The 12,889-nt window shown below is 43.7% G+C and overlaps 1 protein-coding gene across 2 annotated transcripts in view; it reads right to left on the bottom strand.

The window, feature by feature from the left end:
- Positions 1–12,889, bottom strand: part of apaf1 (apoptotic peptidase activating factor 1) — a 272,699-nt gene that overhangs the window by 22,116 nt on the left and 237,694 nt on the right. The window lies entirely within an intron of this gene.

The raw sequence follows: 12,889 nt of genomic DNA, 5'->3' as shown, positions 1-12,889 counted from the left end.
TGTATTGGGATAACTGGTGCTGCTGTATTTGTACTGACTCCTTCAGTACTTAACACATTAGGTGAGCTAATCTTCACATCTATGATCCATTAGGGTCTGGAAATAAATCCAAACATCTCGAAGTACAAATACCAGTCATCCACTTAGTTTCTAAAGCTATCGCTGTCTGGGAGGAAACTTGATAAATCTCTCCACAAGTTTGAAAAAATCATAAATGTCCTTTTGGATTAAGCAACATCAAAAGAGTGTCCTGGGGGAAATTAGGGGAAGTGGGGCACATTGTGGACAATGGATGTATGCAGTTTGGCCACATCTGCCAGATAACTTCCTTGAAGCACCATTAATTAGAAAGGAGTCAAAACACATAGCTGCTAAACATTATATAAACTGGTAATTAAGAATAATTCTAAAAAGGGGCATTAAAAGATTCTACTGCTGTGAGCAGGAATGAACATCACAAAGGACAAGAACTAACTGTCCTTGCAGTAATGGTTGAGTGGATAATGTTATTCCAGCTTCCAGTATGCATCATAGAGTCCCTCCAGTAAAGTAGGAGGCCATTCAGCCCATCAAGTCTGCACCAACTCACTGAGAGTGTCCGCCCTATCACCGTAATCCTTTAACCCACCTCACCTGCACATCTTTGGTCACCGAGGGGCAACTTAGCGTGGTCAATCCACTTAACCTGCACATCTTTGGACTGTGGGAGGAAACCGCAGCATCCGGAGGAAACCCACGCAGACACAGGGAGAACGTGCAGACTTCGCACAGACTGTGACCCAAGCCGGGAATCAAACCCAGATCCCTGGAACTGTGAGGCAGCAGTGCTAACCACTGTGCCACCATGCCGTGCCTTTCAGGGATTTGAGATTATTAAAGTTTAATCTGTTATTCATAATGAAAATGTAATGCCCTAAAACGAAAACAAATAATTGCAAAATGAAATCCAATTATTTATCCCCAAATAGTTTTCTCATTAAGGCTATAAAACTACTACCAGAATGTACTTGGTCTTCGAATCCTTCCAATAATTTTCAAGGTTTGGCTCCCTGAGCTCACACAAGCCAGGAGGGGCAAAATGTACTTCACGATATTAATTGGTATCTGAAATACGCCTTTCACTTTTAAACCAACTATGTTCCAGAATTTGAACTGCATTATTTTTATATTTTCATTTTTCACATAACGCACAGTTGTGAATTAATTGATTGCACAAAGATAGCAGAACCATAAATACATGTGAACATTGATTAATGCAAATACAGGTCCGGACCCTGTATCTGGGTCACTCTGAACTGGATGTGTGCTGGATTTGGGGATTGTACGAATGTGGGTCACAAAGGGGCAGCTTAAAGAAGTATTCGGTGTGTCAATTTCAAATTGCTATACAGGGGCCAGCTTCAAATACAGCCAGTTTTCAGGTCCTTCTGGATTTTGGGATGCCAGATAAGGGGTCCAGTACCTGTACTCCAGTCTTGCTCATGTTTTGAAAACATTTATATTGTGAGTTAATTTTATAAACAAGCTATAGAAGATCACGGGATGTTTAATACTGATGGTCAAAATGTTTAATTCTAATGTCTGATGTTTATCTTAAGGGGCACCTCACTCACCAAAGTGTCAGCCTTAGCTCAGATGCAGCACTCTTTTCAGAAGATCATGGGTTCAGATTCCACACCAGAAACCTGAATACATAATCAAGGGCAGAGCTTTTCAAACTTTATTTTCCCGGGACCCACTTTTACCAACCGGCCGATCTTCGGGACCCACATGCTGGTAACCTTCGCAACACACCATTTTTGTTTACCTTTCATGCGACAGGTGAGCCTGCTTGGTCTTCACTCCAACAGGTTCACAGGAGAGGGCAATGTGCATATCAGGCGCAGGGTTCAGTCGGGCCCTTTGTGCTGTTTTCACCTTTGTGAGGAAGGAAATTCCAACCTTGTGCTTCATTGTGAAAGGCAATAGCAACAAAATGCTTGTTTTACACACCACTGGATACTTTTTGGAGAGGCTACTCCAGAATGCTGACAGCCTCTTGGTCTTGTGGCGTGTTTTTAATGTGCGGTCACAGGTCAGGTTCAGTAGCTCAGTCTCTTAATTTGGAGTCAGCTGTAAGTTAATAATTGATTCTGGGGTCTTAAACACAAAAGGATTTTCACCCATCTCTTCTCTTTCAAAATCTGAAATTTCTCCTCTGAAAAGTAGCAACAAAATCTGTTGATCAGCGCAGCCAGATGCGACTGAATAAGACTTGCCAGTCTATTGACATTCCCTTACTAACACTGCTTTCTTCAAAGTGTTGCATTATGTGGGCAACATGTACTAGTTTTGGCTTTATACTCACACTTGCCAAACTTTCAAGAGTTTTGGCAAGCATCTAATTCTTTATAGTGCCGAAAGCAAGCATCATCGTTCCTTTGCAATTCGAGGTTCAGTTTGTTTAGAATTGAAAAGTTGTCTGCAAGGTAAAATCTAGTTAACATCCAACTCTCATTTGCCATTATTTCCCTGCATATAACACACATGGGCTTTGAATCCAGATTTTTGTTGGCACAATTAACAAAGCCATACCTCAAGAAATCATCTTTATACTGCCTTGTTCCTGATTTCAGTGTCTTCATAATAGGTTATTCACCAGAGGCACTGGAGCTCTGTATACAGCTCAAACGAGCTCTGCTTTGTCTTGCTGTGGACTCTCCTGTGCAGCTCTCTCCAACAGATTCAGCTGTGAGACCCCGGCCTATTTGTGCCTCTGACCCTCTCCTTCCTTATTACAAAATCACCCATTTTCAGCTCATCACAATCCTGTTGCTTGCTTGCTGGCAGCTACAAGATTGAAGAATCCGTGATTTTGAGCCCAAAACATGGACATACAGGGTGTGTGACATCAGTGTACATGCGCGTGGCCTGCTCTCCGTCGCCGCTTCTGGCGGGAAGACACCATCATTCGTATTTAAAGGCTGGTCGCAGCCAGCATTCTCAACTTAAAAGCCAGTCATGGCCATAGGGTGCTTCTCCCACGATCGGGAACACTGTGACCGATCGCTCCGCGATCTATCGCCACCCCACCTGCGATTCACCTCGGGTCACGACCCCCAGTTTGAAAAACTCTGGTTTAGGACAAGCTGATAGTTCGTACAACACTTTCATACATGCCACCTTTTGGGTAAGATGTTAATCTCGCGTCTTCACTCTCAAGTGGATGTAAAAGGTCCCACGGCATTATTCGAGCAGAGGATGCTGTCCAGTGCAATATTTATCTCTCAGTCAATACTGGTAAAGCAGATTATCTTAACGTGGTTTGTGGAACCTTACTCTGCATTAATTAGTTGCTCTGCTTGCCTACATTACAGGAATTAAAGCACTTAAAAAATACTTAATTAGCTGTAAAGCACTTTGGGATGTTTTAAGTAGCGAAAGGGTTTATTGATGCAACTTCTTTGGATACCAGAGGCATACTGATTTTGGGAATCAAGTCATGGTTCATAATTCTATATGAAGTCCAAAATGGAAGAAAAATGTTGCAAATGCATGCCAGACCAGGCCAATATCGGTGGTGTAGCAAACAGATAAACTAGCTTTCCAGGTGCAGTCCCTTTGACAGAGTTGTTGTCTCTGTCCACAGATGCTGATCTAATGAGAGCTTCCAACATTTCTTAGTTTCTAGGCCAAGTTTGCATTACTGCAATTAGAGTCATTGTTATTCCAGGTCATGCACCAGCGGCAATAACAAGCAATGGCAGACAATGCAAAATTGCAACTTTCAGATGGTGTGGGACAGAAAAACCATAAACCACTAGAAGAAAATTTTAGTTTACAAATCCCATAATTATAACCCTGTCCTGTCAACTGTTTTAAGAAACCATCACTATCTGTCACAAAAGACATTGGTAAACTTTTTTTTCTTTCCTTTTAAATTTATTTTTTATTTTTTTTTATTTTTTTTAAAAGAGTACCCAATTATTTATTTTTTCCAATTAAAAGGCAATTTAGTGTGGCCAATCCACTTAACCTGTACATCTTTGGGTTGTGGGGCTGAAACCCACACAGACATGGGGAGAATGTGCAAACTCCACACGGACAGTGACCCAGGGCCAGGATTCGAACCTGGGTCCTCAGCGCCAGAGTCCCAGTGCTAACCAATGCGCCACATGCCACTCGGACAGTGTTAACTTAAATGTTTTCATCCACCCTTTCAACGAAAATCCTTTGAATATTATAGGTACTTAGGAAATAGGAGCAGGAAGTAGGCCATTCGGCCCTTTCAGTCTGTTCTGCCATTCAACTAGATTATGGCTGACTTCTACCTTAACAGTACGCACCCCTGGCCCCCCAAAGAACCCCCATATCCCTCGACATCCTTAATATCTAGATATTCATTGATCACCGTCTTAAATATGTTCAATAGTCAAGCATGCACAGCCCTCTGGGGTTGAATATTCCAAAGATTCACCACCCTCTGACTGAAGTAATTCTTCCTCATATCAGTTGTAAATGGCCTACCTCTTAATCTGAGACTGTGCCCCTTTGTTGTGGCTCCCCACAACCAGGAGCAACATTCTTCCTGCATCTAGCCTGCCGAGTCTGAGAAGACTTCCACATTATCACGTCACATTCTTCGAAACAAGAGATGATCATCAGCCCAGTCTCCTCAATCTCTCCTCATTGGACAATCCAGCCATTCCAGGGATTAGTCTGGTGAACCTTTGCCGCACTCCTTCTTTCCTTCGGTAAGACGATCAAAACTATCCACTACATATAATTAAAAAATACTGCAGATGCAGAAAATTTGGAATAAAAACAGGAAGTGCTGGAAAAAGATCCATGTCCAGCAAGTAAGACAGTTTTGCTTTCCCCCCAAAATAATGCAACAACAGGTGAGCATCTATCTACAGATTCAATGTCACTCAATAATTGCCTCAAAAACATCGACAATATGCAAGTAATCTGCAGTTCCCTTGATAAAATCTGTGTGCAAATGTTTTCTGTTCGTCAGAGTTTTCAGAGTGTTACCATAGTAACAGTAACTATGCAGTATTTGTCCAGACCACACTATTAGTATGCTAACACTGATAGGATAATTCTCAGCCATGACTCCAACAAAGTCTTAATTATAATTGTTACAGGACATAAGTAATGTGCATAAATAGCATGGACTCTGCAGGGTTGCTCGAGACCATTACAAAGACGACTGACTCAATGTGAAGCATTTATTCTAAAGCTAATTAGGTGATTAATGGACAAGAATAGTCTATTAACAATAACCCATCTACAAACAGAATTAATTATACCAAAGGGCCGTGTTTTACAATAGCATGTTGTGACTTTGATTTTCTCTGAACTGACATAAAACTCAACTCTTCCTTCTGAAAAATAAAGGATGCACACAATGGAGTACAGTTGGATTAAATTCCTTCTTCCAGGCAGGAGGAAAACAACTTTTGTTTCCTTGGTGTGTTTAACATAGAAAAAAATCTCAAGGTGCTTCACAGAGGTTTAAGGAAAACAAACAAAAAGCAGAGCTATGAGCAGAAGTGAGCAAGAGCTTGGTTGAAGAGGTGGGTCTTGAGGAGGGCTAAAAGAAGACGGTGAGGCATAGAAGTTAAGAAAGGAATTCCAGATTGTTGAGGCCGAGATGGTTAAAAGTAAGGCCACCACTAGTCAGACAGGAGAAGGGGTGATGCACAAGAAGCCAAAAAAACAAAAGAACAGTGAGTTTGTGGGCAGATGGTTACAATATTGGAGAAAGTTACAGGTATTTGATGTGGGATATAGCCAAGGTTTCAGCAACAGTGACTGAGGCCGGGTTGTAGGCAGGTGATCATGGCTTGCTTTTGCAACAGAGAAGTTTTGTTATGGGACAAAAAGGAATGGAATCAATCTTCTCACTGGTTACTGGGAGACATTGTGCTGATCCAAGACTGGATGTTGGACAAGCAGTCTATGACAATAATAGATACAATGGCATGGTTGAGAATGGTGGTGCACAGGTAAAATTGGGCATCGTCACCATACATGTGGAAGCTGGCCTTAATTCGGTAGATGATGTTGTCAAGGAACATCACATAAGTAAAGAAAAGGAAGACAAAGAGAGATATTTGGAGATTCCAGAGGTAACAGTGCGAGTACGGGAAGAGAAACCATTTCTTAGTATTCTAAGAATAGAACCCAGTGAGGATAGTCCAACTCAGTTGGACAATGGAAGAAAAGCATTGAAGAAGGATAATTTACTTCGACCATGTCAAAGTGCACTGAGGTTGAGAACATTGGAAAAATAATGCACCATTGCTGCAGTAATATGTGACTTTGATCAGAGCTATTTAGTTTCTATTGCATGTCAGAAAACTAGTTGGGGGGATTCAAAATGGACAACAGAACTGGGTGAGGACAACTTGAGAGGAAAGAAAGGTTAGAGATTAGCAGTTTTCAAGGATACGGAAATTTTTGCTGAGATTTCTGAAAGTGACTTGAGGAGAAGTGTGTTGTTAACATAGGGCCAGATGGATAGCAATTTAGCAGGTTGTGGATCGAGGTAATAGGAGTTTGGTCAGAGAGGGCATGAGAGGAGATGGGAAAGAAGCTAGAGCGGGTGAGTCAGAGTGATTCTCAGAGTTGTTTGACTTGTTCATAAAGAGGAAGGGGAAAAAGCAGCAGAAATAGCTAGTGGTCCTAGAGAAGCAGTAGCTCTTCACATTTGTTAGAAACAAAAGTAGAGGACTGTGGCAGTGCATAAAAGGAAGCTGGGGGGTCATCTCCGCTCTCAACATTGATTGTGGGAAGCTTTGGAAGAGGAGAATGATGCCCGAAAGCACTTGATGATGTCCAGCCGATCTGCTGGACAGATGGTTAAACATGTCAGATATTCTTTTTTTCATTTGCGGGATGAGGGTGTCGCTGGTTAGGCCAGCATTTATTGCCCATTCCTAGTTACCCTTCCAAAGGTGGTGGTGAGTTACCTTCTTAAACCACTGCAGTCATTACGTGTAGATATAGCCATAGTGCTGCTAGGGAGGGAGTTCCAGGATTTTGACCCAGCGACAGTGAAGGAACGGCGATATATTTTCAAGTCGGGGTGGTGAATGACTTGGAGAGGAATGTCCAGGTGGTGGGGTTCCCAGGTATCTGCTGCCCTTGTCCTTCTAGATGGTTGCGGATTTGAAAGGTGTTGCCTAAGGAACCTCGGCGAGTTACTGCAGTGTATCTTGTAGGTGGTTCACACAGTGAACTTTTCGGCAGTGTTGGAGGGATTGAAAGTTTGTGGAAGGGGTAGCAATCAAGCGGGCTGCTTTATCCTGGATGGTGTTGAGCTTCCTGAATGTTGGAGCTGCACTCATCCAGGCAAGTGAAGAGTATCCCATTACTCCTAACGTGTGCCCTGTAGATGGTGGACAGGCTTTGAGGGGTCAGGAGGTGAGTTACTTGCCATAAAATTCCTATCCTTTGTTCCTATCCTTTGACCTGCTTTGATAGCCGCAGTATTAATATGGCTAGCCCAGTTCAGTTTCTGATCAATGGCAACCCCCAGAATGTTGATTGCGGGGGATTCAGCGATGGTAATGCCACGGAGTGTCAAGGGGCGATGGTTAGATCCTCTCTGGTCATTGCCTGGCACTTGTTTGGCACAAATGTAACTTGCCACTTGTCAGCCCCAGCCTGGATATTGTCCAGGTCTTGCTGCATTTGGACATGGACTGCTTCATTATCTGAGTCGTCGCGAATCATGCTGAACATTGTGCAGTCATCTGCGCACAACCCCACTTCTGACCTTATGATGGAAGGGAAGCCATTGATGAAGCAGCTGAAGATGGTTGGGCCGAGAACACTTCACACATCTTTGATCTTGAACTCGAGCGAACACAGTTGTAGGAGTTAAAATTCCTTCCCTAAGCGTTTTTGCCTTGCTGTCTTCTCGATGTCTTCCACTGTAGTCCCTGCTCCTCGTGCACAAGCTTTTGAAATGTTAAAATTGCTACAGAAGTGGGATTTGTCAAAATTAGACCAAATATCATCTTGTATGTTTCAGTCTTTCTCTTGCTTTTGGGCAGCAGCCGTTCATCATTCTGCCTTTCTCATGTCCTCTAGATACATCCTTTGTTTCTTTACTCATACCATTACCACTCCCTTTAGTCCTGCTCCATCAACTCTTGTAATGTAATATCTCCAGTTTTCCATCCCATCACAGATCTTCCCTTTTATTCTTGAAAGGCTATTGACATGAAACATTAACTCTGCTCCTCTCTCCACAGGTCATGTGTGACCTTGCAGAGCATTTTCAGCATTTAAAAATTTTTATTATGATTAAATATCAATTTTGTTTAAGACCCAGTATGCTACTACATTCTTGGAAAACCTTTGCTCTGACAAAACTATCTGCCAGGCCACAAGGTCTTTCTTTACCAGTGTTCTACTGAAGTCTAAAGCAAGCAGTTGTGGCTGGAATGGTCTTTTCACTGCCTGGCTGAGTGATGTCATTCGAGTGATGGATTAAAATGTCAATACACCTATGAGAGAATATGAATTATAATTTGTCAGTCTTGTGAAGTATTCTTGAATTTAAAAGGTTGCACTCACTCTAGGGAGCCCTCACTTCCATTGAGCAAATATCATCTGCAACATTAAGATACTGGCTTTCTGTCAGTGACATTCAAAACTTTCAAAATTCAGTTGAATATGATCAGGTTTTGATTTGGCGTGCCCCCATTTCTGTAAAAACCACAGTGCCAATCTTAGTACCATGAATGTGATTGCCCCTATTTGAACATACAGCAATTCAGAAACTTTCCTCAGTGGTTACAATCCACTTAGTATTGTGCAATCAGTCCATTCAATCACTTGGTTGCCAGATGGAAGCCTTTTTGTAATTCTGAATAGTGTGGCCCAGAGCATTTTCATTGTGGGACCAACACATTTTTTTTTTACAGATTGTTCTCTGTAATGATATGTATTTTGGTACGCCAGTGAAGGGTTAATTATTACATCTCAGTGTAATTTAAACACTAGAGGGCACCACCAGTCCCCAGTATAAATATCAGACCTCAGGGAATCTTGGGTAGTGTTAGCAGAGGAAAAGTATTGATCACATCATGAGGAGTAGTTTAGATTCGAGAGAGTTAGCACAAGGACATCATTCGTTAATACTAGATTATTGTTTAACAGATTCAATCTTACTTTATTAGTAGTTATAGCTCTGTAGTGTGTTCAAACTCTATTTAAATTAATTGTTATTCAATAAATTAGTTTTGCAGGAGCTGGTCAAAGGGATAGGCAGCATGCAGTCGGGGAAGGCGCCGGGGCCAGATGGGTTTCCGGTCGAATTTACAAAATGTATGCAGACCTGTTGGGCCCCCTGTTGGTTAGGACCTTTAACGAGGCAAGGGAGGGGGGGGGGGGGGGCTTTGCCCCCCGACTATGTCACGGGCGCTGATTTCCTTGATCCTTAAACGGGACAAGGACCCCCTGCAGTGTGGATCATATAGGCCGATCTCGTTGTTAAATGTGGATACCAAGCTGTTGGCGAAGATCTTGGCCACAAGGATAGAGGACTGTGTGCCGGGGGTCATTCATGAGTACCAGACGGGGTTTGTGAAGGGAAGGCAGCTGAACACCAATATACGTAGGCTTCTGAATGTTTTAATGATGCCGGCGGTAGAAGGGGAGGCATAGATAGAGATAGCATTAGACGCGGAGAAGGCCTTTGATAGGGCTGAGTGGGGGTACTTGTGGGAGGTGCTGGAAAGGTTTGGGTTCGGGGAGGGGTTTGTCAGTTGGGCGAGGCTGTTATATGAGGCCCCGATGGCGAGCGTAGCCACAAATAGGAGGAGATCGGACTACTTTCGGTTGTACCGGGGGACGAGGCAGGGGTGTCCCCTGTCCCCTTTACTCTTTGCATTGGCAATTGAGCCCCTGGCCATGGCGTTGAGGGAGTCGAGGAATTGGAGGGGTCCGGTGCGGGGTGGGGAGGAGCACCAAGTATCATTATACGCAGATGACTTGTTGCTTCATGTGGCGGACCCAGTGGGGGGAATGCCGGAGGTGATGCAGATCCTTAGGGAATTCGGGGGCTTTTCTGGGTACAAGCTCAACCTGGGTAAGAGTGAGCTGTTCGTCGTGCACACGGGGGATCAAGAGGAGGGGATTGATAGGCTCCCGCTGAAAAGGGCGGGGAGGAGCTTTCGGTACCTGGGAGTCCAGGTGGCTAGGAGCTGGGGGCCTTCACAAGCTTAACCTCACTAGGCTGGTGGAGCAAATGGAGGAGGAGTTTAAAAGATGGGACATGTTGCCGCTGTCGCTGGCGGGCAGTCCGTCAAGATGGCGGTGCTCCCAAGGTTTTTATTCCTGTTCCAGTGCCTCCCCATCCTTATCCCAAAGGCCTTTTTTTAGGAGGGTCAACAGGAGAATTACGGGATTTGTATGGGCGCATGGGACTCCGAGGGTGAGAAGGGTTTTTGGAGCGGGGCAGGGATAGGGGGGGCCTGGCGCTGCCCAACCTCTGTGGGTACTACTGAGCTGCCATCGCAGCGATGGTGCGTAAGTGGGTAATGGACGGGGCAGGGGCAGCATGGAAGAGGATGGAGATGGCGTCCTGCGTGGACACGAGCCTGGAGGCGCTGGTAACGGCGCCGTTGCCGCTCCCTCCAACGAGGTATACCACGAGCCCGGTGGTGGCGGCTACCCTCAAAATTTGGGGGCAATGGAGCCGGCATAGGGGGGAGGCTTAGCCTCATACAGTTCAAGGTGCTGCACAGGGCCCACATGACCGGGACGAAGATGAGTAGGTTTTTCGGGGGCGAAGACAGGTGTGCTAGGTGTTCGGGGAGCCCAGCGAACCATGCCCATATGTTCTGGGCATGCCCAGCGCTGGGGGAATTTTGGAAGGGGGTAGCAAGGACAGTGTTGAGGGTGGTAGGATCCAGGGTCAAGCCAGGCTGGGGACTCGCAATTTTTGGGGTTGCAGTGGAGCCGGGAGTGCAGGAGGCGAAAGAGGCCGGTGTTCTGGCCTTTGCGTCCCTAGTAGCCCGGCGGAGGATCTTGCTTCGATGGAAGGATGCGAGGCCCCCAAGCGTGGAGGCCTGGATCAATGATATGGTGGGGTTCATCAAATTGGAGAAGGTGAAATTTGCCCTGAGGGGATCAGTACAGGGGTTCTTCAGGCAGTGGCAGCCTTTCCTGGACTTCCTGGCAGAACGGTAGGCAAATAGCCCGCAGGAGCAGCAGCAAACCCCGGGGGGGGGGGGGTTGTTTCGGGGGAAGGGAGAAATGTGTATTATGTGTTTATTGAATATGCCGGGTGTTTATCTATTTCTTCTTTTTGTAGTTACTGGGGGGAGGGGTTGGTTTTGGGGGTTAGTGTGTTTTTTTGTTGTTGTTAATACTGTTTTCTTGTTGTTATTTTCTGTTTTTGATATGTTTTTGAAAATCTTAATAAAAATTATTTTTAAAAAATAAATAAATTAGTTTTGCTTCAATCTAAAGGTTGGTAGTTTCTTTATCATCAACTCAAGGCAAAGAATAACAACGTTTTACCACAAGTGTAATATAACATTCTTAAAATGACAAAAGATGTATCGTTGTTATGAAGCTCTCCACGGGGAATTGGAACTTTCACGAATAAGCAATGATGGGTGAGGGAGAAAAGTGTTTCCTAAGGTACGAAAAAGTAAAATTACCTACCTTATTTTTCATATTAACTTACATTCCACATGAATGTTTAGCCATTGGATGGGGAAAAACACAAGGGCATTGTACATACAAGACTGACCAATCATATACACTTGGCTAGACAGATTTCGCCTACTCAGTTAAGTGCAAATATTTTCTTTTTAAGATGTTAGCTGTTCTAAAATAAAATATATTCTGGAGAATGGAATTCTGCTAACCATGTTCATGCTGGTAAAGACTGTGGATAAGGCCTGTGCCAGTTCAGCATGAACGGAACTCCTACCGTGCAAAATAACTACACTATGTTTATTAGTCACATTTTCTTGGTAAAACCAAGCAAATGAAACTTTTTTCCCCCCCAGTTTTCTACACAATTGATGTACGGCATTTTGGGTGCCAATTTTTCTTTGATACCTTATCCAAGTCGGCATCATTCAGATGTGAACCGCACCAGTGAGTCACATCTGGCAATTATATTGGGCAAGGGGAGAGGAATAACAGCCGACTTCCACCCAGTGCTCATATACACCATTCCTAGACAGCTGTTAGGAACAAGAACCAATGCCAGGTTGTCCCCTATATTATGGGGTGTTGAGTTCAACTCCAATAAGAGTACAGATAGGTCAACTAACTAAACATAGACTGGAAATCAAATCTGGTGCTGTGCCAGGCTGCTCACTCAGCTGCTTAATGGATAACTTAATTGAGCCACTTATGGAACCATGTTTTATGTCAGAGATAACCACTGGCCAGCCTAAGGAGTACAACAAACGCAAAAAATGTTATGCTTTAAGCCACCACTTTCACAGATGCAGACCGCACCCATCTCATCTTTTAAGCTACTTTGTTTTTTCTTCTCCATGTGATTTTTCAGAGATTGCATCTTCTAAAAGGTTTAGTGCGTTTATTACCTCATGACTTTGTTTAGAAATACTTAGAACTACTGGATTATCAGGAAAATTAGTCCAAAGAAAGTGTGGATTTTAATTCCCTTTACTCACTTGGAATTAAGAGTATGTGGAATTGTTACTGCCCACTTCTGACAATATGATTGCATGCATCTAATCATCAGTGTTTTTTCTGAAAATTGCATTCAAATGAACTGTTAAGTTATTCTCAAGGGAAATGAGGGCTGGACAACAAATACGGGCATTTCCAGAGATGCCCACATCCTATGAGCAAATAAAAACATGCATTATTCCATAAATCCTAAAATTAAATGTAAGCA

This window comes from Scyliorhinus canicula, chromosome 11 (genome assembly GCF_902713615.1).
Source record: "Scyliorhinus canicula chromosome 11, sScyCan1.1, whole genome shotgun sequence".
NCBI classification, from domain to species: domain Eukaryota; kingdom Metazoa; phylum Chordata; class Chondrichthyes; order Carcharhiniformes; family Scyliorhinidae; genus Scyliorhinus; species Scyliorhinus canicula.
This window is presented reverse-complemented; position numbering and strand designations above follow the sequence as displayed.